Source organism: Eptesicus fuscus, chromosome 15 (genome assembly GCF_027574615.1).
Source record: "Eptesicus fuscus isolate TK198812 chromosome 15, DD_ASM_mEF_20220401, whole genome shotgun sequence".
In the NCBI taxonomy this organism is placed as follows: Eukaryota; Metazoa; Chordata; class Mammalia; order Chiroptera; family Vespertilionidae; genus Eptesicus; species Eptesicus fuscus.
Genome location: NC_072487.1, coordinates 55,753,430 through 55,775,821, shown reverse-complemented (window position 1 = coordinate 55,775,821; position 22,392 = coordinate 55,753,430). Strand labels below are relative to the sequence as shown.

At 37.4% G+C, this 22,392-nt stretch overlaps 1 long non-coding RNA gene and 1 other non-coding gene across 2 annotated transcripts; one reads left to right on the top strand and one right to left on the bottom strand.

Moving 5' to 3' along the window:
• The first annotated feature begins 6,511 nt into the window (after window positions 1-6,511).
• On the top strand, window positions 6,512-6,675 carry LOC114231762 (U1 spliceosomal RNA). The gene has a single exon (XR_003617756.2). It is a non-coding gene; the product is annotated as a U1 spliceosomal RNA (small nuclear RNA).
• A 3,709-nt stretch (window positions 6,676-10,384) lies between these two features.
• Window positions 10,385-22,098, bottom strand: LOC114231648 (uncharacterized). The gene is made up of 2 exons (XR_003617627.2): window positions 22,013-22,098; window positions 10,385-10,829 (listed from the first exon to the last, which is right to left on the bottom strand). It is a non-coding gene; the product is annotated as an uncharacterized LOC114231648 (long non-coding RNA).
• Window positions 22,099-22,392: the final 294 nt, after the last annotated feature.

Below are 22,392 nucleotides of genomic sequence, written 5' to 3'. Positions count from 1 at the left end.
TTTAAATTATAATATATATTTCATTTCTACTTAGAATGTGGCAAATGTTTATGATACTCATTCACTTATAAACTTTTTCATTGTTTTCTATATTCAAAAATGAAATTTGATTAAATATTATTCAATTTTAAATAATCAAAATAGGCTTTATTTTAGATAAACTTTCAGAACAAACAGAATTTCATAAGTGTTAAGTACACTTGTTCTTAGAGATTTAGGGGTAGCTAGCTGATGAGTAGAATTTCAGTTGTTACCATTTTTCATGGTCATCTTCAACAGAAGTAGAGATTTCAATATAACTAGAGCTTTCCCAAAACAGGCAACTACTTAATAAAAAGTCTATTGCATTATTTTTATTGATGTTGTTTATGGCTTTTTAAAGAGTTGTTCACCATATTAGATCATTGATGAAAATGTTACTTGTAAATTAGTGTACCTATGTATTAGTTACTTGTGTGTTAGAACTGCTCATTTAATACTACTCATTAACACCAGTCTGCACTTCTCATTGTTGGCTTCCAAGTCAGTCTGATTATATGGACTGTGTTTCCTAGAATAGTAATGCTGAGTATCTGTGCATTAAAATACAAATTATTTTAATTTTCTTTTCTTTTATCTCTTCTGTATTTGAGTTAAGGCATTGTATTGATTTTTTATGAGGCAGGTAAGCTATATTTTATGGACTTAACTTCAAGTAGTGAAACTTCTTTTTAAGGGAGTTGTATCTAATAAGGCTGAAAATTATTGGCCTAGGAGATTCAAAGAAGGTGATATTAGTCAGTTTTGTTTTTCAAACTATTGTACATTCCCTCCAAGGATCTAATTTACCAAACACATTGAATCTGCTGCAAGAAGTTAAACATGATTCAGATTACAATAATACAATGAATATTGAATGAATAACAAATGAAAATAGTGCTGAAGGTTGAATTTTGCCCATGGAAATAAGGATCAGTGAATATGAGATAGTTATTAAGTGCATCAAAGTTTTAAAGCTCCCCAAAATCAAAATGGTCATAAAAAATAAAGTAGGGAAATGATGTAAGAAATCATCAAAAGTGGTGAATTGGAATGCCAAAGAAACATTTTTGTATATTTTAAAATATTTTTGGCCTAAGTTTAGAAAATTAGTAGTGTGAGTCATTCTTTATGTCTATGACAGCATCAGAAATAAATGATCCTGGTATGAAGAAGAAATAAGTACAAGTAATTTTTGGTCCATTATATCATTCATATGAAGACTAAAAATTCTTAACTAGTATGAATAATAGTGTGATTTTTTTTTTCCATTAAGAACTCCAGTAAACAGCTTGCTCTCCGCTTCTAATATTGAAAGTAGATTGTTTATTTCCTCTGGTTTTTGTATGATGGAAGAGAACAAGAAGTGATGATTTTCTAGGGTGTCATTTGGTTTTGACTGGGGGAAAAACAGTAAAACAAAAAAATGTGTCAGTGATGCAGACAAATGTGCTGAAACTAAAGCTGTAATATGAATGTTATGCTGACTTCCAAATAAAGGAATGAGTGCAGATTCCAGATAAGGGTTAATTCTGGAACAGAATAACTTCATGACTAATGGCCTTTCTTTTATCAAAGAACTAGAGCATAAGCTAATAAGTAGGACATATAGCAGAAACCTCAGAAGGACTATATGATTAAAATTCTTCCAAGTGTATCCAAGGACATGAATGATGACAATGGGTATTTCTGAGAGTGAAATTGCTCAGAAGTTTTACTTTCCTTATATAATTTGCTGATAGCATGTGGCATGATGTGAGATAACTTAGTTTATTTATGTTTATAAACCCCTATTTTGTTTTGCTCTGACTGAACATGAGAGCAGGGAAATTCAAATGTATATACACTTACACTCATTCAATCTGCTGATCTGAGATGTAAAGGCACATACCAAGGGAAAATGTCCACCTCAAAAGAAATTCAAAGGCCAATAAATTCTATCATTTACTAATAGCTATAGTATACAGTGGGCTTCACACACTATATCTCACATCTATAATAATAAAAGCATAATATGCTAATTAGACCAGACAGCCGAATGACCTTCCGGACATCATTCCAGACGAAGCCGCATCAGCAGGGGCCAAGGCAGAGGTGGTTAGGGGTGATCAGCAGGCAGGTGAGTAGTTAGGGGCAATCAGCTAGGCAGGCAGAATGGTTAGGGGCAATCAGGCAGGCAGATGAGTGGTTAGGGGTGATCAGGCAGGCAGGCAGGCAGGCCAGGGTTAGGAGCCAGCATTCTTAGATTGCGAGAGGGATATCTGACTGCCAGTTTAGACCCCATCCTGCAGGGATCCCTGTGGGATTGGGCCTAAACCAGCAGTTGGACATCCCCCGAGAGGTCCCAGTTTGTGGAAGGGTGCAGGCTGGGCTGAGGAACCACGCCCATAACCCCTGCTTAACCCCCCTCCCGCACGATTTTTGTGCACCAGGCTTCTAGTAATGTTGATAAGTTTGTACTCAGCCATCCATCTATTGGACTCTGAAGCCTATGTTCTTTATTCTTTGCCATGAACCAACTTTTTATGAAAAAGGCATATCTGAACAAGTATTCCAGAGTTGTCAATCTTCCATCTCAAGCAACCAAAATTATTTAAAAAAAAAAACTTAAACCTCAAAGTGACTACATCTACATATGCAATTATACTACTTTGCTTTAAAATAGTCACAGTTAGAATCATGTATTATTAACCTGGCTCATGTATGAACTTTCATAAAAAATTAATGAATGAATGGAAAAATAAATGAAGAAATTGAAAGAGTAACATTTAATTGCATAATATACTTATTAAGTTTATCATCTATATACTTAAAATATTTAAAGATGCACATATATGAATAATTGATGTACGTATTATTATATAGCCAAGTTTACAGAATCAACTTTTTAAAAAATCTTCCAAATAACCTAATTTTTAAAAATAGCAGTGCTTAAAGTTTGTCAGAGATCTTAAGACCCTTTTAGTTTCTTTACCTCCCATGAAAGCAATTTCCAACCCTAGTAACTTTATTTGCATACCTTGCGATCACAATCTGCCTCCCACCACAGGTGGAATTCAAAACAAAACAAGCAAACAAACAAACCCCTGCTTTTACCTTATTTATGAGGAAGAGAAAATGGCAAGAATGTCTTTGTTGACATCCCCTCAAGCAACCCTTAACTCACATTAGCAATCGACCTGAAATAAGATAGAAAGATCTTTCTTTAAGGCTCCCAGAATTGCATTCCTTTCAAAACCCATATTTTTCCCTGTATTCTTACCTGGCTATAGACAGCTTGGGCTAGTAAACACTATTTATTTATCTATGCAGTTTGGAATGGAATTGTTGTTGGTTTTCAGACATTACAATATAGGGCCATAGTCTTAATTTGGTTTAAACCAGGATTTCTGAAAACTTTACCTAGGTCATTATGACATAGAAATCCAGGATCAGAAGTTCCAAGAATTGGAAACTTGTTGATAAGTTTGTACTCAGCCAAGAGTACATATAACCATGTTTACTTTTTCATGAAAATTACAAAATAGGGAATATCGTAATAAAAAGGCCATATATATATATATATATATATATATATATATATATACATATATATTCCTTATAAGTTAGTTAAATGCATATAGTTTTTATTCAAATGATAAGCTCTTAGTGAATATTAATATATTATTCTTAGTGAATAATCTCCTGATATGATCTCCCAATATAAAAGTGTATTGAGTCAAATTGAATTGAATTTTCCATATATCCTGTTCATTTCCTGACTTTGATTTTTTGGTCTACCATTTTTTACTACATTTAAAGAGCATCCTCTCTACCACACCCCCTTTCCTGTTGTGGGGTCGAACTCTGGAGTCAGAATAAGACCACCGGAGGCTGCTGATTAAAAAAAGCAGGCAAGGATTTATTGAACTGGCCAGGACGGCGGCGAGAGCACCACACGCAGGTGGAGTCCACCCTCACGACCGCGCTGTCCCAGGTGTAGGCAGTCCTTTTAAAGGTCCAAACCACAAAAATTTTCCTTTGTTCTAAATTCTAAATGCTGGGAACAGCCCTTAGGGGGGTACCCAGCCACATCCTGTTGGACATTGGATTTGGCCCTATCTTGCGAAAGCAGGTTTTTACAGAAGCAGAACCAAGTGGAGTCAGTAATCTCTAGAGGTTATCTACAGTTTCTACTCCTGGAGCTACTGAGTCAGTGGGAATCAATCTCCTGTAGTCCTGGTCCACAGGCACAGGAAAATTACCTCTGTGAGTCTCCAGGTCTCAGTCTGGAAGCTGAGGTAACCACCCTATTGTCCAAGCAAGCAAGTGTGTACAGAAGCCAGAATAGCAGGGTTAAAATTCAAACAGCAGTTTTTACCTAAGTATGGTTGCTACCATACTTCATTTCCACCTCATTTCTTGGTTTAGAGAATTAGCTTTTCTTCTCCCCTGCAAAGAAATAGAGCACTAAATGTATACCAGTTGAGTTACTGAAGCTTAAAGCTTTGCAAGATTGAGTTACTGTCTATTGCCCATTCCATTTCTCGTAAGACCAATTATCTAAAAAAAATAAAATGCCCAGCAAAGGTTCTAGGCATATGATTACCTCATGTTGCATATGATCTTTCCTCTCATTCATTAGTCAGTGTCTCAAGAATTTGGATGTTTATATAAAGAGACATGACAAATATCCCTAAATCTGAGCCTCTCAAAATTTTTTTCCTAGCTCTTGGGACATCCTGAATACATAAAGTGATAGCTGTTGACATTGAAATGCTAATCACAGAGCAGCTAGACTAAAACAATAAAGGAAAGAGAAATTAAAGTCAAATAAATTCAAGAGGAAAAGAAAAAGAACTGGAGTATGAAATCTTCTAGTTGCAATTTCCATGGATCTTTGTCTTTAGATCAGGGAACTAGGGAGACATTGACTTTTTTGGAAGACAAAGTCATATGACATAGAAAAATGTTAGAATGAACCCAGCAAGATGGGCTCAGTTTCTCATTAATTACCAGGAGGGATTTCACTTAGCACTCACCCTATTGCAAATGCTACATGCACATCTCTCTTTACATTGATTTTACTTATGAGTTGAAGATGTATGACTTCTCTATTTCTCTGTGTTCCTCCTATCCAACATATGTTACTTCCATATCTAAACCTTCTCAGAAATTGTGGAAAACCTCCCTATCAGGAAGGAAAAATAAATAAGTGGCTGTTTTAGTTTAGTCTTTGTTACTTTGTTGGAAATCTTCCCAATTCATTTACCAGAAGACCTTTCATGCTTTTGAGTTAAAAGCTGAGCAGTACTTTAATAACCAGTGGAAAGGACATTAGAGGGCACTCTAGCCCAACTTTCCATCCAGTTAAAGGTCCTGGGTGGAATCCTACATCCTTGCTTCTCTTTAATACTCTAGTAGTAGTTCATCTTCTAAAGCACCCACAGAAGAGAGAAGTAGTCATTGAGACCCTTCTCTACAGTAGGAAAAAGGAGTAATTCCTGAAGAGAGGTCAGCAGCATGAAGACTTTACCTTGCTTCTTGGTACATTGCCCACACCTCACTTTTGCTCCTCCAATCATATTTGTACTAATAGAGCCTTAAACAAGTAGTAGGCCCAGTTATAGGATCTTAAAAAGTGTCCTTCAATTTTGGCTTCTGTCCTCAGCCTTCACATTTCCTTCAAACAGTCTGTGGAAATGGTAGGGGTTGTTTATTAGTGAGGTATTTGGCCCAGGAGCTGGAAATCTTTGCATAGAAGGAATTTATTTAATCATTCCCCTCAACTGATGGAGTGTGCAAATGTTAAGCTTGGGTTAAATGATGCCGTTAGCAGATGGCACTGACACAGACATGTTTTACAACCTCTGATGTAGCCCTTACGCCCATGAGTGATCTACAGCAAAGCAGTAAATAACGTTTACATGAAGTCTCTGAATAGGTCACAACATAGTCAGAGAATGACAAATGAAGATGAGCCATAACTTAGTTAGCACCCAGAAATGATTCTCAGGGAGGCTAATTTATCTGGTCACTGACAAATAACGAAATTTTCTTCTGCCCACATCTCAAGTGCTGACACTTTTCTTAGATATGAAAGGTTATTAGATTGCATTTTAGGAGTTGAAGAGCAGACATTCAGTCAAAGGAAATGATAGCATAATGTATGGCTCACCCCTCATACATTACTGCTTTGGCTGCCTTCTGCCAGTCTACACCTCACTGATTCCATTTGTACATTGTGCATGCTACGAACACTTGACCAGTTAAAACTAAAAAGGTGATCCTGAATATGACCAGCCTGAAAGAGCTCATTTTCTTCCACAAATATGTTACATATAGTTTTCATTTTCATCGGTGTTTCTTCAGATTATCAAGCTGGATTTTCAAAATTTACTTTAGTCAAATTCTAATTTTAAAAGTAATTATCAAAATGGAAAAAAATATGCTTGCATGATACTAATTAAATCAGACTTGTTACTAAATACTTCATACAAATAAAAATATTAATATGTTTACTAGGCAGGGGAAACACGATGATCATAAACTTGTTTTTCCCAGGGTGAGGCTTATCCATTACATTCCATATGTGCTGACCCCTGTGGTTTCCCCAAATGTGGGACACTCGACTGCGTAATTTGTGATAGGGGGATACAGCATTAATGCTCTTCTATGAAAAAGTTTTGACATATTAGGAAAAAAGATTTCATATATGTATGTTAAATTTATTTATTTATTTAATTTTTAAAAATTTTTATTGATTTCAGAGAGGGAGAGAAAGAGAAGCATCAATGATGAGAGAGAGTCATTAATGGGCTGCCTCCTGTACGCCCCCTACTAGGGATCGAGTCTACAACCTGGGCATGAGCCCTTGACTGGAATTGAACCCGGGAGACCCTTCAGTCCAATGGCCAACGCTATATCCACTGAGCCAAACCGGCTAGGACTTAAATTTATTTTAAAAAACTAGTGTGACTAAAAATATGTAATGGCTTCATATTTTCCCCAAATTACTCTTTTCCCTAGAGCCGTGGTTGGCAAACTGCGGCTCACGAGCCACATGCGGCTCTTTGGCCCCATGAGTGTGGCTCTTCCACAAAATACCATGGCCTGGGCAAATCTATTTTGAAGAAGTTGCGTTAGAAGAAGTTTAAGTTTAAAAAATTTGGCTCTCAAAAGAAATTTCAATCATTGTACTGTTGATATTTGGCTCTGTTGACTAATGAGTTTGCCGACCACTGCCCTAGAGCAATGAAATAAAGAGTTGATGATGTAATAAAATTGATTTTTCTATTGTTTACTAAGTTTTCTTCTAATGTAAAGTTCTACATAAAATCAATATCTTACAACATATACTCTGTGCTAATTTCTATACATATAATAGTGTGATACCTAGTTAAAATGACTGTTATTTAGGCACTATATATTCTCAGCATAAACTTTAGACTAGTTCAACATTATTAAACCACTTAATCTGTTAGAAACCAATTAAAACAAAGAATACTTGGAGAAGTTTCTAAGATATAATGCTCCATATAGTCAGAAATATTTTTGTAATATTAATTGTAAATCATGCATTGGGTAATAAAGGAAGACCTGAAAATTCATTTTTAATCCATTTTAATATAGAACTATAGATAATCTGGTAGTTTTTATTAACATAATTATTTTTATTAGCTCCACAGTATGCAATGTGAGCAGCATGATGTAATGGCAAGAGCATAGACTCATGAATCAAATAATTCTGAGTTAGGATCCCAACATCAAATATTAGCTTTGGATAAATACATACTTTAATGCTTAAAGCCTCAGTATCATTATTTGTAGAAACATAAATAAAACTATAATTCTGGTGAGTGTAGATACTGACTGTAGGAGATTTCACAATTTCCAAACTCAGCAATGATTTAAATAATGTAGCTTTACTCTGTCTACTTATAATTACCTGGCTTCTTAAAAATGTAAATTTTTAACCTCATAGTTCCATTAAAATAGTTTCATAGTCTATTCTCAATAATATTACATTTAAAACCTATTTTTTTAAAGTACTACCTAAGACTTTAGGCATTGAAATAATTAGACATGGGTATTAGGCATAGAAATAATACTTCATGCTCATGGAAAAGAGAAGAAATTACAATAAAGTCTTCTGACCTATAGTAAATATAATAGTATACATAATTCATTTTCAAATATATTTCCACATCACTTATTCTTTTTCTCTCACTTGCATAAAGTTAGAGAAATTGGACATATACATTTAAACTAATCACTATTTACATTTAAGAATATATCATTTTAGGTTTGTTTTTTGTTTGTGTGTATGTGTGCATGTATGTATATGTATATGCATGCATATGAACCTGCATGTATCTATTTGTCTATGAAAATGTATGTCATTATTTGATCACACAGAGCAATACTGTTGCCTGCTATTAAACTTTCTAAATATATCATGAATTTTTTTCCATATGACTGAATATTATTTCAATATATGTAGACTTTAAACAAGTTTCTTGTAGATAATCTGCCTCCAGGTGGGGAAATGCTTATATACTTGCACCTACTAGAATGGATATTAGATATGGTTGAGAATTAATACAATTTAGGGGAAATTGAATATTTTTAAATTTTATTTAAATTCCACAGGGAAAAGACTGCTAAAAACAAGACACACTTGACAGCCAGGCCTATGTTGCTCAGTGGTTGAGGGTCAACCCATGAACCAGGAGATCAAGGTCATGGTTCAATTCCTAGTCAGAGCACATGCTCGGCTATGGGCTTGATCCCCAGTAGGGGGCATGCTGGAGGCAGGTGTTCCATGATTCTCTCTCATCATTGATGTTTCTGTCTCTCCCTATCCCTTCCTCTCTCTGAAATCAATAAAAATATATATTTTTTACAAAGCACTAGACAGTTAAGGAGATGTTTTTATTCAGACTATTCCAGTGATTTAGTTAGAACACCTCAAAGTAAAGGGAGAGAGCCTGAGGTCTTAGAGTGGCAGGTAAATAAGGGAATCTGAGGAAGAGTAGAGGTAGCTTATTTAAGTCATTTGGGAAGGATGGAAGTGGGTCTTATAAAAGTCAAATTGTGAGAAAGGAGATTTTGCAGTTAGCCCTTTTCCAGAACCCAAAAACAGTGGAGAGATAACCATTACTCTTTTCTGAAGTATAGGAGTTGAATAAAATTAAACATTGTCAGGCCTCATGAACAAGGCATGAAAAAGAAGTTGTAAACTTGTGGCAAAGCTAATCTGGATAATTTTGGTTAATGTAGCTATTCTTTTTAATTTGGCATAAAGATTAAGTATAAATGAAATACTTGCTCCAAATATCAAATACATATTAGTAACTCAATTTACAACTATACTGGATTAACATAAATGAGCCAGAATCATCAGATAATAGGTGTAAATGAAATGTAATTATCATCCAGACTTCAAGTCTTTGGTATCAATAATTCTCCAGTAGGATAGCAGGATTTAACTGCCATTTCAAAATCCCCTTTGCTATCTTGTATTTCAAAAGAATCACAGAGAAGGGAGTTTGTGTTTTCACATAAATAAACACATGACTCTGCATGCCACCCTACTCTGTCCATAGACCACTGCCCATCCCACTCCCAATTACCCACAGACCTAATACTACTAATAATGCTTCCAGACAATTGCAACCATTATGACACTACTCATCACAAACACAGAACTTTCTTTGAATTTACTTCCAAAGACTTGCATATACTAGCACATTTAACAAGATCTTTCTGATATCACAGGAGCAGGAGAAGAGCATTATGCAGGAGAGTAAATTCAAACAGCTCATCTAAGGCTATTTCCTCTTTACTAAAGGCACTCCCATTAAATTATCGATTCTTTGGTGTTGTAAATAGCTTTAATATGTTTCCCAATGGTGAGTGTGGTTATCTTTCTTACCCTCTGCTCAAATTCCTCAAGGAAAGTTGCCTATAAAAGTATCTCATAGGAATGTTTCTTTTATGGAAAAAAAAAGTCATCATTGAATAGATGATTCAAACAAATCAGGTGAAGCACATATAAAGCAGTTACTGGTCAATTACTCTGATATAATCCATATGGAATCCATTTGGGTCAATGTTCTACTTGCACATTTCCTCTTGAAGGGTTATATAAACCTACATCAATTAAGATATGCTAGATTACATAGTGTGGTATCCCAAGCCCCAAATCTTAGTGGCTTAACAAAATTTATGTCTCACTTAAATAACATGTCCTTTGAGGCCATGTCATATTTCTATTATACATCATCCTAATTATGCAACCCAGGCTTATGGAGTTGTTGTCAACTAGAACAATATTCATTTCCAGAGGGAGAGGATGAAAAATTAAAATTTTCACCCAGAAGAGGCACACATTGATTCTGTTTTATTGTGTTGGCCAAAACAAGTCACATGGCCCCACTAAACTAAAGGAGTTTGTTAAAGAAAAATCTGCACCGAACAAGTTAAATAGGCCAGGGGATTTTACGTGAGGCTGTTATAATAGGGTAGAAGGGCCAGAGCTCACTCTGTTCTCAACTCTACTGAAAGAAAGAACTTGAGAATTTTTAAGGCCTGGAGTCAGGGATCTTAGGCCATCTGTGTTTGCTGAGTGATTTTATCCACCGGAAAAATCCAATTTCTCTTATCTTCATGCCAGGAGATAGTTTTAACATTTGCAGCAAGGTAACTGCCAAAGTTAGACCATTACCCTTCCCCAGAAACTAGGAGACAGAGGTGCTATCTTCCTTGATGATTCCATTTCAGAGGTATTGTTCTTAAGTCCTTGAGAAGGATATTCCTGGGTTGCAAAACTGGAAAAAAAAAAAAAAAAGCTTTTTAAAAGATTTACATCTCAAAGGGGCAGAGAAAGAACTTATAATTGTACGTTTCTTATAGTAAATGCTCTAAGAAAAGGAAAGTCAAGGATTTAGAGGCAGGAAGAAGCCTGTCTAAAGTTTAGTCAAGCTGAAGGGAATGTCTTGGTCAGATCTGAGAACTCCACTCTTACTGTGGGTTTGAGCAGAGAACTGGAGCTTTTAGGTGGACACTATCAGTGGCTACCACCAACACAAAGACTTTTCATTGTTAGTTGGTGACTATCCTTTTGTGAGCTTAAGTTGAGCCTCTTTTAAATTTCCATCCCTGCCATTACTAATGAAGAACAATTTTGGTTTCCATGGAAATGAAAGTACTAAAAAGGAGGGTACTATTTCCACATGGAACTCTAGATGGTTTCACCTACCTACTGGTGTAAAGCTAGTGAACCCTTCCTCTATTAATTGCACTGAGTGTAGAATCCTTGAAAAAATTTGACCTGTAGTCATTTGGCTCTCTATCACTGACACTCAACTCAAAACCAGCCACTGCAATTTTCTCTTTTAATTACAGAAATGATTTATATACTGTAATGTCTTAAGGGAACAGAGCCACTCGTGTAAAAAAGAATCCAGACAAGTACCTCAGTCATCACAGCAAAGAGAACCCCTGGAGTCATTTATGCTAGATCCTGAGCAAATAATCACAGTCTCTTCCTGAGAAGTTTTAATCCTATTCCCAGTATACCTCCTTAATAATCCCCTACTTAATGAGTAAAAACAGACTCTTATTTTCATAATCCCATAATTCTCAGCAAGTGGCAGATATTCATAGAGTAGTTAAGGTGCTAAAGAATAATTAAGAACTCGTCGGCTATGTCTGTTTCTGAACTGGTAAGAGATCTGTCATTCAGCCTACTATAGACCAAATTGTGTCCTCCCCAAATTTATATAATGAAACTCTAATTCACAATGTGATGATATTTGGAGATGGGACCCTTGGGAGGCAATTAGATCTACATGAGGCCATGAGAGAGAGAGGCCTTCATGATGGGATAATATGGGGTGACCCCCACACACAATCCCATAGTCAAAGGACACAGCAAGAAAGAAGGCTGCTGTCTGCAATGGAGGAAGAGAGTCCTCCCCAGAAAATGGTCATGCCGCCACCTTGATCACAGACCTCTATCTCCAACTTTGTACCTGACTAAGCAAATTGTGATACATCCACCACAACAGTACACTGTTATTAATCAGACTAATGCTTCTTTCTTTGGTGCTTCTCAATTCCAAGAAGAACTAAGAGTCTATAATTCACCTTAACTGTTCTTTCACTAGAGACACATTACCACCCCAACTTATTGTGCCAAATTTGATGTAACCAGACCACTATTCCTAGAATTACTCTAAATTATTATAATGACAATGTCCTCATCTGATGGTATTCAAAGTCCTTGATATCTGATGCCCTTCTGGTCTTCATCTTTCCCCTGGCAGCTCAGGAGTAGCTTACCATGCAACCAAGATAGTTCATGACTGATATTAATTTTCATCCAGGTATAAGCACATTTTGTGAAAGGTGAATGTGTTTTCACTTTGTTACCAAGAAAACAATCAGCAATACCAAAATTTCCTTAACTTAGGTTGTTGTTTCCCCTCCTCAGTGTAAAAATAAACTCTTAAATTAATTTAAGCAGAAAATTTCATTTTTTTTTTCTGGGGTATATTTGTTCTTTTGTTCATACAGACAATTTGGAAGGAAAAAGGCAGCACATTCAACTTCCAAATAATAGCCATTTTAATATATTTACTTTGTAACTTATTCCATCTGCATTTTCACAAAAACCCAAGCAAAAATAAATTGAAGGGATATAAAAGCACATCATTTTACAGCCTGATTTTATACTTAACAAAAATTGTGAACATGTTTCATAAACATAAGTGTTTTTTAGACTGAATTTCTTAATGACTAATTTCCATTTTATGGATGAACTGTAATTTATTCACTACATTATAGTATGTTTACATAGTTGCCAAATTTATAATATAAGCTACATAGCCAAAACATTCTTATAGATAAGCCCTACTTATGTGCATAATCTATATATATAAAAGCCTAAGCAACTGGCCAACCATCCTACTGGGAGCTATGACATGCACTGACCACCAGGGGAGAGACACTTAATGCAGGAGCTGCCGAGCTGCAATGACTTGGCAACTGTGGTTCTCGGGTGACACACCCAGAACCAGAGAGGAGGGAACCCTATTCTGGGGTGCGTCACACAAGAAGCACTCTCTTGTAATCCGGGACCCTTAGGGGGATGTTGGAGAGCTGGTTTTGGCCCGATCCCTGCAGGACAGGCCGAGGGACCCCACTGGTGCATGAATCCGTGCACCAGGCCTCTAGCCCATTGCAGAGGTTGTGGGTCTGGCCCTTATAGAACCTTTTCAACTTGATTAGCTAAATGATGAGACGTGCAGGACCTACTGGCTGTGGCTCCAACATCTGGTACTTGCACCATCCCATCCACTTAATATCAATTTCCAGTGGAGGCAGCGAATTTTCCCACTACCACTCTCGGCTGGGAAACGGGCCACGGCTTCCAAGTGGACAGTAGTGCCAGCGGGCAACCTCTGGGAATGGAAGGAGGATAAGGAGCAGCTCAGGTGGGAAGAAGGAGGTTCCTACCACCACCGAACTCCACCTGGGTGGAAGGGCCTGGGTGGGAGCCTGACGTTGATCAGAGTCCTGCCCTAGGTCAACTAGATACCAGGCTAAATAAATCCTGTTTGCTAAATAATTGAATTTTACAATTAAATGCCCACAAGTCATAAGTTAACGCCAAATTTAGGGTAAAGTGAGATGAAAGAAAAGAGACAGATACAGTGAGAAAGTAACATAACATTGGGAGAAGAGAGGAGGGAGCCCGATTCCAGGGTGTGTCACCCAAGAACTGCCTTATCGCAATCCTGGACTCCTCGGAGGATGTCAGAGAGCCAGATCCCCGCAGGCCAGGCCAACAGGCCCCACTGCGTGCACAAATCTGTGCACCTGGCCTCGAGTTATAAGAACCAACCCCAAAAAATCCAATAGCTATACCCATAGGTATGGACAGGTTGTTTTTTATTCATGTTCCATACTGATTTTTAGAAGTCTTACTAGTTTACCATCCCAATTTAAAATGAGGATGTTCAGCCTGGCCATTGTGGCTCAGTGGTTGAGCATTGACCTATGAACCAGGAGGTCATGGTTCGATTCACAGTCAGGGCACATGCCCAGATGATGGGCTAGATCCCCAGTGGGGGCATGTGGATGCAGTGGATAAATGATTCTCATCATTGATGTTTCTATCTCTCTCGTCCTCTCTCTTACTCTCTGAAATCAATAAAAATCTATTTAAAAATAAAATGAGGATGTTCTTTTATCCCTATTTTCTGATACATTGGTTTTTAACTATTTATTTTCATTATTTTTAAAATGTTAGGATAAAATTGTATTTGTTGTAATTTCTAATGTTTAATTATTTGTGAGGTTGAGCAATTTCATGTTACTATGTAATTTATACTTATTTTCAAAATTACTCACCTACACTGTTGCTATTTTTATTATTGTTAGTAAGAATTTTTTCACATGATAAGAATATTAAGACTTTTTTCTCATATGCTGGACATTATTTTCCAATATATTACTTGTACATTATTTATATTTATGGTGTTTTTGAAGTTTGCTCTATTTATATCTACATAATCAGCTCTCCGTGAAGAATCTCCAGTCAACTTTTTATGCATTTTGATTCCTATTGGTACCAATCTAGCTCTGCATAAACTAGTCATTCCTCTATTTCTTTATTCAGCAGCTTTATTGGTTATTCACAATTACTCTTGTCTCATATGATAAGTGATAGCTTAGGTCTCTATATTTTCCCTTTCTTCCTCCTTTCTCATCTTAAAGATTGATAGTTACATTATTATTTTTTACTTCCTCCCTATGATTCTTAGCTATTTCTAACTGACTTATTTCACTTAGCATACTATTCTGAAAGTCCATCCATGTTGTTGCAAATGGCAGTATTTCATCTTTTCTTCTGGCTGAGTAGTATCCCATTATATATATGTACCACATCTCCTTAGAATATATTTTCAGAAGTGGGATCATTGGGTCAAAAGGCAGTTCCATTTTTTATTTGTTGAGAAAACTCCACACTATTTTCCACAGTGGCTGCACCAGTTTGCATTCCCACCAAGAGTGCAGGATTCCCTTTTTCCACACCCTCACCAGCTCTTGTGTGTTGTTTTAAATTTATTCCCATTATTATCACATGGGATAATATTTTAAACACATATTCTAAAGGAAAGATCCACTACTTGCTGGTTGTATAAACTTGGACTTGTTCTGTTGTATTGTACCCTGCGAGTAAATACTCAGGATGCAAGAACAAATTAATGAGTCATTTAATTAATAAGCCGGCGACTGAGAGGGAGTTATGGCTCCAAATCCCCCAGTCCTGAAATGGTGGCAACATCAGGCTTATATAGGCAAATATTACAAAGGTATCCATTACATCTTTGGGTTTGGAATGAGGAACCTGGTTTGCACAAAGCAGTTACAGAAGCGAAATTGAGCAAGTTAGTTATCTATAAAGATTTATTATAGTTTTGGGTCTACAGATCACTGAATCATTGGAAACACATTATCTGGAGCCACTGAGGCAATTTAGAATAATTGTGCTGTCCTGGTCTTGGGACCACTGAGTCAACTGAGATGCATTATCTGTAGCCACTGTGGCGATTTAGGGTAATTGTGCTGTCCTGGTTTCCAGGTACAGAAGAATGTGCTTCAATAACCAGTAAGATCACGATCAATGTGATATTCAAACCACCAACAATGGAGTATTCAATCGATTGGGATAGCATACATAAATTCAGAAAATCAAAGTAACGTTTCTATTGTTTTAGCAAACAAATAAGTACAGAAGCCAAAATAGTAGGGTTAAAGTTGAACTTGCAGTTTCTACCTAAGATGATTGCTACCATACTTCAGTTCAACTTCTCTGACTTTTTCATCTGTAAAATTTTTTTAACAGTATCTATTTCATAGGACTGTTATGAGAATTAAATACATTAGTATTTATAACGCATTTATTTTTATTTTTTAATTTTTTAATATATTTTATTGATTTTTTACAGAGAGGAAGAGAGAGGGATAGAGAGTTAGAAACATCGATGAGAGAGAAACATCAATCAGCTGCCTCCTGCATACCCCCTACTGGGGATGTGCCCGCAACCAAGGTACAAGCCCTTGACCGGAATCAAACCTGGGACCTTTCAGTCCACAGGCCAGCGCTTTATCCACTGAGCCAAACCGGTTAGGCAGTATTTATAATGCATTTATGACAGCATGTGGCACTGAGTAACAGTTTTTTAAATAAGTGTTTGTTAGAAACGTCTTCAGAAATACAATTTTATTATTTTATTTCATTAAATAGACTATCTGACATGTTTTTAAATGATAATAATAGCAAAGTGCTCTTTTATTTCCTCAACTCCTATGGAAATGTCTCCATTGAGTCATCAGGAGGTATGATGCAGATTCAGCTGTTGCTTCAAAATAAATATATAGCACATTGTTTAAAAAATGTTTCTCTAATTCAGTGGTTCTCAACCTTTCTAATGCCACAACCCTTTAATACAGTTCCTCAAGTTGTGGTGACCCACAACCATAAAATTATTTTCATTGCTACTTCATAACTGTAATTTTGCTACTGTCATGAATCATAATGTAAATATCTGTGTTTTCCAGTGGTCTTAGGCTCTACAGCAGTGGTTCTCAACCTGTGGGTCATGACCCACAGGTTGAGAAATGCTAGCAGGGTCACCTAAGACCATCGGAAAACACAGATATTAAAAGTTCAATAACATGTAAAACTAAACAACATAGTTTGGAATTACATACTAATAATATAATAAAACTATGAAGAAGTAAGAGATATGATAGATAAAACTTAAGATAGTGTTACTCTAAAGCAGTGGTTCTCAACCTTTCTAATGTTACAACCCACAGGTTGAGAACCACTATCAGGGTTGCATAAGACCATTGGAAAACACAGATATTTACATTACGATTCATAACAGTAGCAAAATTACAGATATGAAGTAGCAACGAAAATAATTTTATGGTTGGGGTTCACCACAACATGAGGAACTGTATTAAAGGGTCGCGGCATTAGAAAGGTTGAGAACCACTGCTCTAATTGATACTGGGTTTTTTACACATCAGAAATGCATGTGAAATTTTAGCAGAAAGTCATTTCATATCTATCAATGCCGGAAGCAAATTCCATCATGTCCTAACTGCAAGAGTTTCATCAAAAGGTTGATGGAACTTGGGGACTCAACAAGGGCTAAGTCACATATGTTATCACCTGCTGGAATGGCTAAAGGCATTTCCCCAAACTTGTAAAGGATACATAAATTGATTGTTTACTGCCAGACAGCTCAGGGCATCTTAATCTACATGTTATTGCCTCCCACTGGCCAAACACCTGAACAGCCAGAGGCTATTCCCCAATCTGACAGTGGACTCTGTAGATGAAACCCTACCCTTTGAAGTGTGTATCTACCTTGCCTTAGGACAATTTGTGTTGTTAAAAAGCAAGGGGTCCTGAGACAAGGAGAACTTGGTTTCTTCAGCCAAGCTCCTCTGCCCCCCCATAATGCCTTTCAACGTTTCTGGACTCTTATTTAATCTACGCACAGCCCTTTCTCCAGATTTGAGAACCCTTCTAGATGCCGGATCAAGACCCACCGGTGTTAAATGATGCCCAGAGTCTGGCATTATATCAAGATAACCATTATTTTTCTTAAAATAATTATGATTACCACTGTTCACAAACTATAGTTTTGAATGCTCCTGTTCATTCCACATAGTCATGTTGTACTACACAATTAGTATTTCATTGAACAATATTTGATTAATTTGATTTGTATTTATATAATTAGTTGAACTTGGTTGCTCAAAAAATTTGCCTTTGTTAGATTTTCATCTTAGTGATAATGCTATATTTATACAGACAATTGGATAGTGAATGAGATACCTATTGCTGCATTACAAATTACCCCATAACTAGCATTTTAAATCAACAGACGTTTGATATTTCACACACGTCTGAGGGTCCAGAAGTCAGCAGTAACTTAGCTGATTGATTTTGGCTCGAGGTCTCTCACAAGGTTGCAGTCCAGTTGTCAGCCAGGGCTGCATTTCTTCTCTAGTCTCAATTTGGGCTGGAGGATGGGCATCCCACTCTGTGTCATTGTCTTTGGCATTCTGAGTTCCTTTCTGGCTGTTGGACATCGCATTTAGTTATCCACATGGGCCTATCTATTGGGTTGTTCACAAATGGCAGTTGCTTCCAATTGAGAGAGAGACATAGAGACAGAAAGAGAGATCCCAGAATGAAAGCTAATGTCTTTTATTACCTAATCTCAGACATGACTGACCTCTGCTAAAATGTGGAAGGGCACCATAAAAGGGTGTTAGTATCAGCAGATAGAAATTGTTGAGGGACTCTTGAAGGCTGGATATCATAGGAATTTAAGCCTTTTTTCCATCATTTTTACTAGTCCTTGGTTTAAACTTAATTTACACATTTTTATTGAACACATCTTAAAATGTTATTTGACAACTTTTTTCTTACACTTACTGCTCTGAAATCTACTCAGCCATTGAAAATTATATACCTGATTATGTATTAGCTTTTATTTTTAAAACCTTTTGCATTTGTTATTTCTGTTAAATTATTCTAATGGTTTTTCATGAACATCAGTTACATTAAACTCCCCTCTAGGTTCCTTATCTACGTATCTTTTATCTTAGAACTTGTATTGCTTTGTCCTTTTCCTCTAAGGGACTTTTTCCACTTTGCACTCTACATCATTGGTTCAATGTTCTGCAGTGCATATTCTACTATTTATTATATCCCATGTGAACTTTAATTCTATTATTGTACTTTCCTAATTGCATTTAGTTTCATTTTGTACTGTATTCATCTCACTGTTATCTATTCAGTTCAGTCTATTTCATTCTTGTAATTTCCCATAATTTCCTTACAGATTTCAAGCACCAGTTTTTCTTTAAAAAACTTAGATATTGTAGAAACTTATGTTTTGAGTTATTTGTTCCTCTCATTCTGAATTTTCAATGTGATATCCCTTTCTGTTGTTCTAAAGTTATCCTGACTGCCCTGACTTTGGCTCCAACTCAATTTTCTCTCTGCTGTATAAAATCAGGGCATTTCTATCCAGACCCAATGTTTGATGATGGAGGTTTATTGGTTTCTCCTGGTTCAATTCACTTTTCACTGGGTGTAATAATGGATGCCCCTCTTCAATTTCAAGTCAGAAGTAGCAAAATGTGTTTAGCCATATCTAACTTCTAACAGTCATTTATTTAGAGCAGCTTTGTTGTAAAAAGATAAATAGCTTCTCAAACATTCTTAAATGGAGCACCAGTTATATTCAAGAAAAACTATAATCCAATGGCATATGAAATTATAGTACTGTCTGTTCCTGATATTTTGTTCCTTTTTGTTGTGCTACTGCTAGTTTGTCCCCATTTAGGGCACACACACACACACACACACACACACACACATACACACAAACACACTCCCTTAAATGATGATATCTGTATGTTACCATCCATAAGGATACTTATTCAAAAAAGGTAGGGAGAGAAATATGTCACTGATAAGAATCCTCAAAATAGAAGGATGAATAGATGGATGGGTGCTTATTAAGATAAACTTTGAATCTCTGAGATATGAACACCTAATTACAGAGATAAAGATTAATAGATAGATGCTATAACAATAGGTCTATAAATCTACGGATCAATAGTTTAGTAGCTCAATAGATAGATCTTTTCTTTCCTATTAGGCTCCATTCAATAAGGTGAATCCTACATAGTTTGAGTTCTTAATGGGTGAAAGTTGTGTGATTCATTGTTTTGGTTTTCCAAATTCAGCTCATTTTACCCTTCATCGCTTGGATATTTCATCCAGATACCAATAATCCTATCTAATAATAGACAAATATGCAAATTGACCATACCTCCAACACGCCCACAAGCCACACCCACAAGCCACGCCCACCATCCAATCAGAGCGAGTATGCAAATTAACCCAAACCAATATGGCTACAGCCACAGAGAGCAAGGTTTCCTAGGTAACAGAGGAAGCCAAGCTTTCTGCCTGCCCTTGCCAGGCCTAAGCCTCCACTCAAGCTACAAAGTTTCAATTATAGAAGATAAACAAATTCAAACAAATGGCGGCAGAATGGAGCTTGAGAGAGCAGGCTAGGGTTGCCACCGGCAACAGGGGAAGCAAAGCTTTCCACACACCCTGGCCGGGCCCACCCGCTTAAGGCTACAAAGTTTCAATTATAAACCCAACACAAATGGCTGCCTGCCTCAGAGGGAGTCCCAAGCTTGACTCCGCTCCAGGCTACAAAGTTTCAATTGTAGAAGGAAAATAAATCCCAGATACCAGGGCCTCGCTTGGGTTGCCAGGGGGTGTGGCCGGCCTGCAAACCACCACAGGCCCCTCGCTCAGGCCACCCCACACCCCAAGGGAACCCCCACCTGATCCGGGACGCCCTTCAGGGCAAACCAGCTGGCCCCCACCCCTGTACCAGGCCTCTATCCTATCTAATAAAAGAGTAATATGCAGATTGATCATCACTGCAACACACAATATAGCTGCCCCCATGTGGTCAAAGATCCTGTCCCCATGTGGACACAAGATGGCCAGCAGGAGAGGGCAGTTGGGAGGCACCTGGCCTGCAAGGGAGGGCAGTTGAGAGGGACCAAGCCTGCAAGGGAGGATAGTTGGAGGTGATCAACCCTGCAGGAGAGGGCAGTTAGGGGTGACCAGGCTGGCAGAGGAGGGAAGTTGGGGCAAACAGGCTGGCAGCAGAGTGGTTAGGGGGTGATAGGCTGGCAGGCAGAAGCGGTTAGGAGCAATCAGGAAGGCAGGCAGGCAAGCAGTTGGGAGCCAGCTATCCTGGATTGTGAGAGGGATGTCCAACTGCCCGTTTAGGCCCGATCCCAGTCGGACATCCCTCAAGGGGTCCCATATTGGAGAGGGTACAGGCTGAGCTGAGGGACAACCCCCCTCCGTGCACGAATTTCGTGCACCAGGCCTCTAGTATGTATTATAATTGGCCTAAATTTGTATCGTATTTGTAAGATTTCAGTTTTCCATGTCACACAATCTAAAGAAAATTGGGAAGAATATGTAATATCTTGCTTCCTAATATTTCTTAAATTGTTTTTGTCTTTTGTGTCACAGATTATTGATCCTAATGCACTAATAATTCCTTCTCTTTAGTTACTTCATCAGTACCTTCTAATGCTTTTCACTAATTGTCATGCTCCTAAAATAAGTTCTCATATCCATCATTCTGATCACATCATCTAGTCTTTTATAACTACATAAGTACTTTTTAATTCAGTGTTTTATATATTTCACTTCAATTCTGGTCAACCCAGTCGGCCATTGCTGATGTGGGTAGACATGACACCACAGCTTTTTCTAGGGTATTTGGCTGTAATAAAGTGATTATTATCTAATACATGTCTGCCTGCTTTCCTCATCCTTTGTCTAGAGAGAGCAGATGTTCCCCCCTCATCCCCAGTTTGGCTCATTGGCATTTATGGGTTGCCAGTCTCCTTCAGCTCTACCTCTTGGCTATATTAAGTTAAAATACACACACACACACACACACACACACACACACACACACGCAAACAAACCAACAGATAACTCATCTCCATGTCCATGACATTTTTCAAGTTGAGTTTGCTAGATGATATGCCTTCCTCTCTCCACTTTGAAAAGCATTCATATCTTTTAGTTTTGTTTTGTATACAATGGCCAGAGTTTTTAGTTTTATTGAACAGGAGGAATAGGAAAAAGTTTACCTACTCTGACCTAATTTTTAAATTGAAAAAAAAAAGCTAAGCTTCTCCATGAAAACTTCACCTCCAAGCTTACCTCCTATTTTATCAACTGCATCTGAAGAATCATCTTATTTTTCTCTACAGCAAACTTTCTTGATTGTATTCCAATATTTGCCTCCCTTTTTTCTTCCCACTAGAACTCTTAATTTGTTCAGGTATTTACCTTCTTCTTCATGTGTATGTGCTTTACTGACAGCTTGTTGTATTCCAGGGTAGGCAGAAGGAAGAGGTATAGTTGGGGCTAGCAGATATATGCCAGGTATCTGTATATATAAAAGCCTAAGTGACCATTACAACCAAATGACCTGAAGGACCAGAATGACTGGTCAACCAGTTGCTATGACACACACTGACCACCAGGGGGCAGACGTTCAATGCAGGAGCTGCCCCCCTGGTGGTCAGTGCACTCCCACAACCAACCTCCCACAGCCTCCCCCACCCCCCGGCCAGCCAACCTCCCAAGATCCCTCCCCCCGGCTGGCTGGCCCCCCAATAGGCCTCAATCGCCGGCCAAGCTGAGGGACCCCACCTGTGCATGAATTC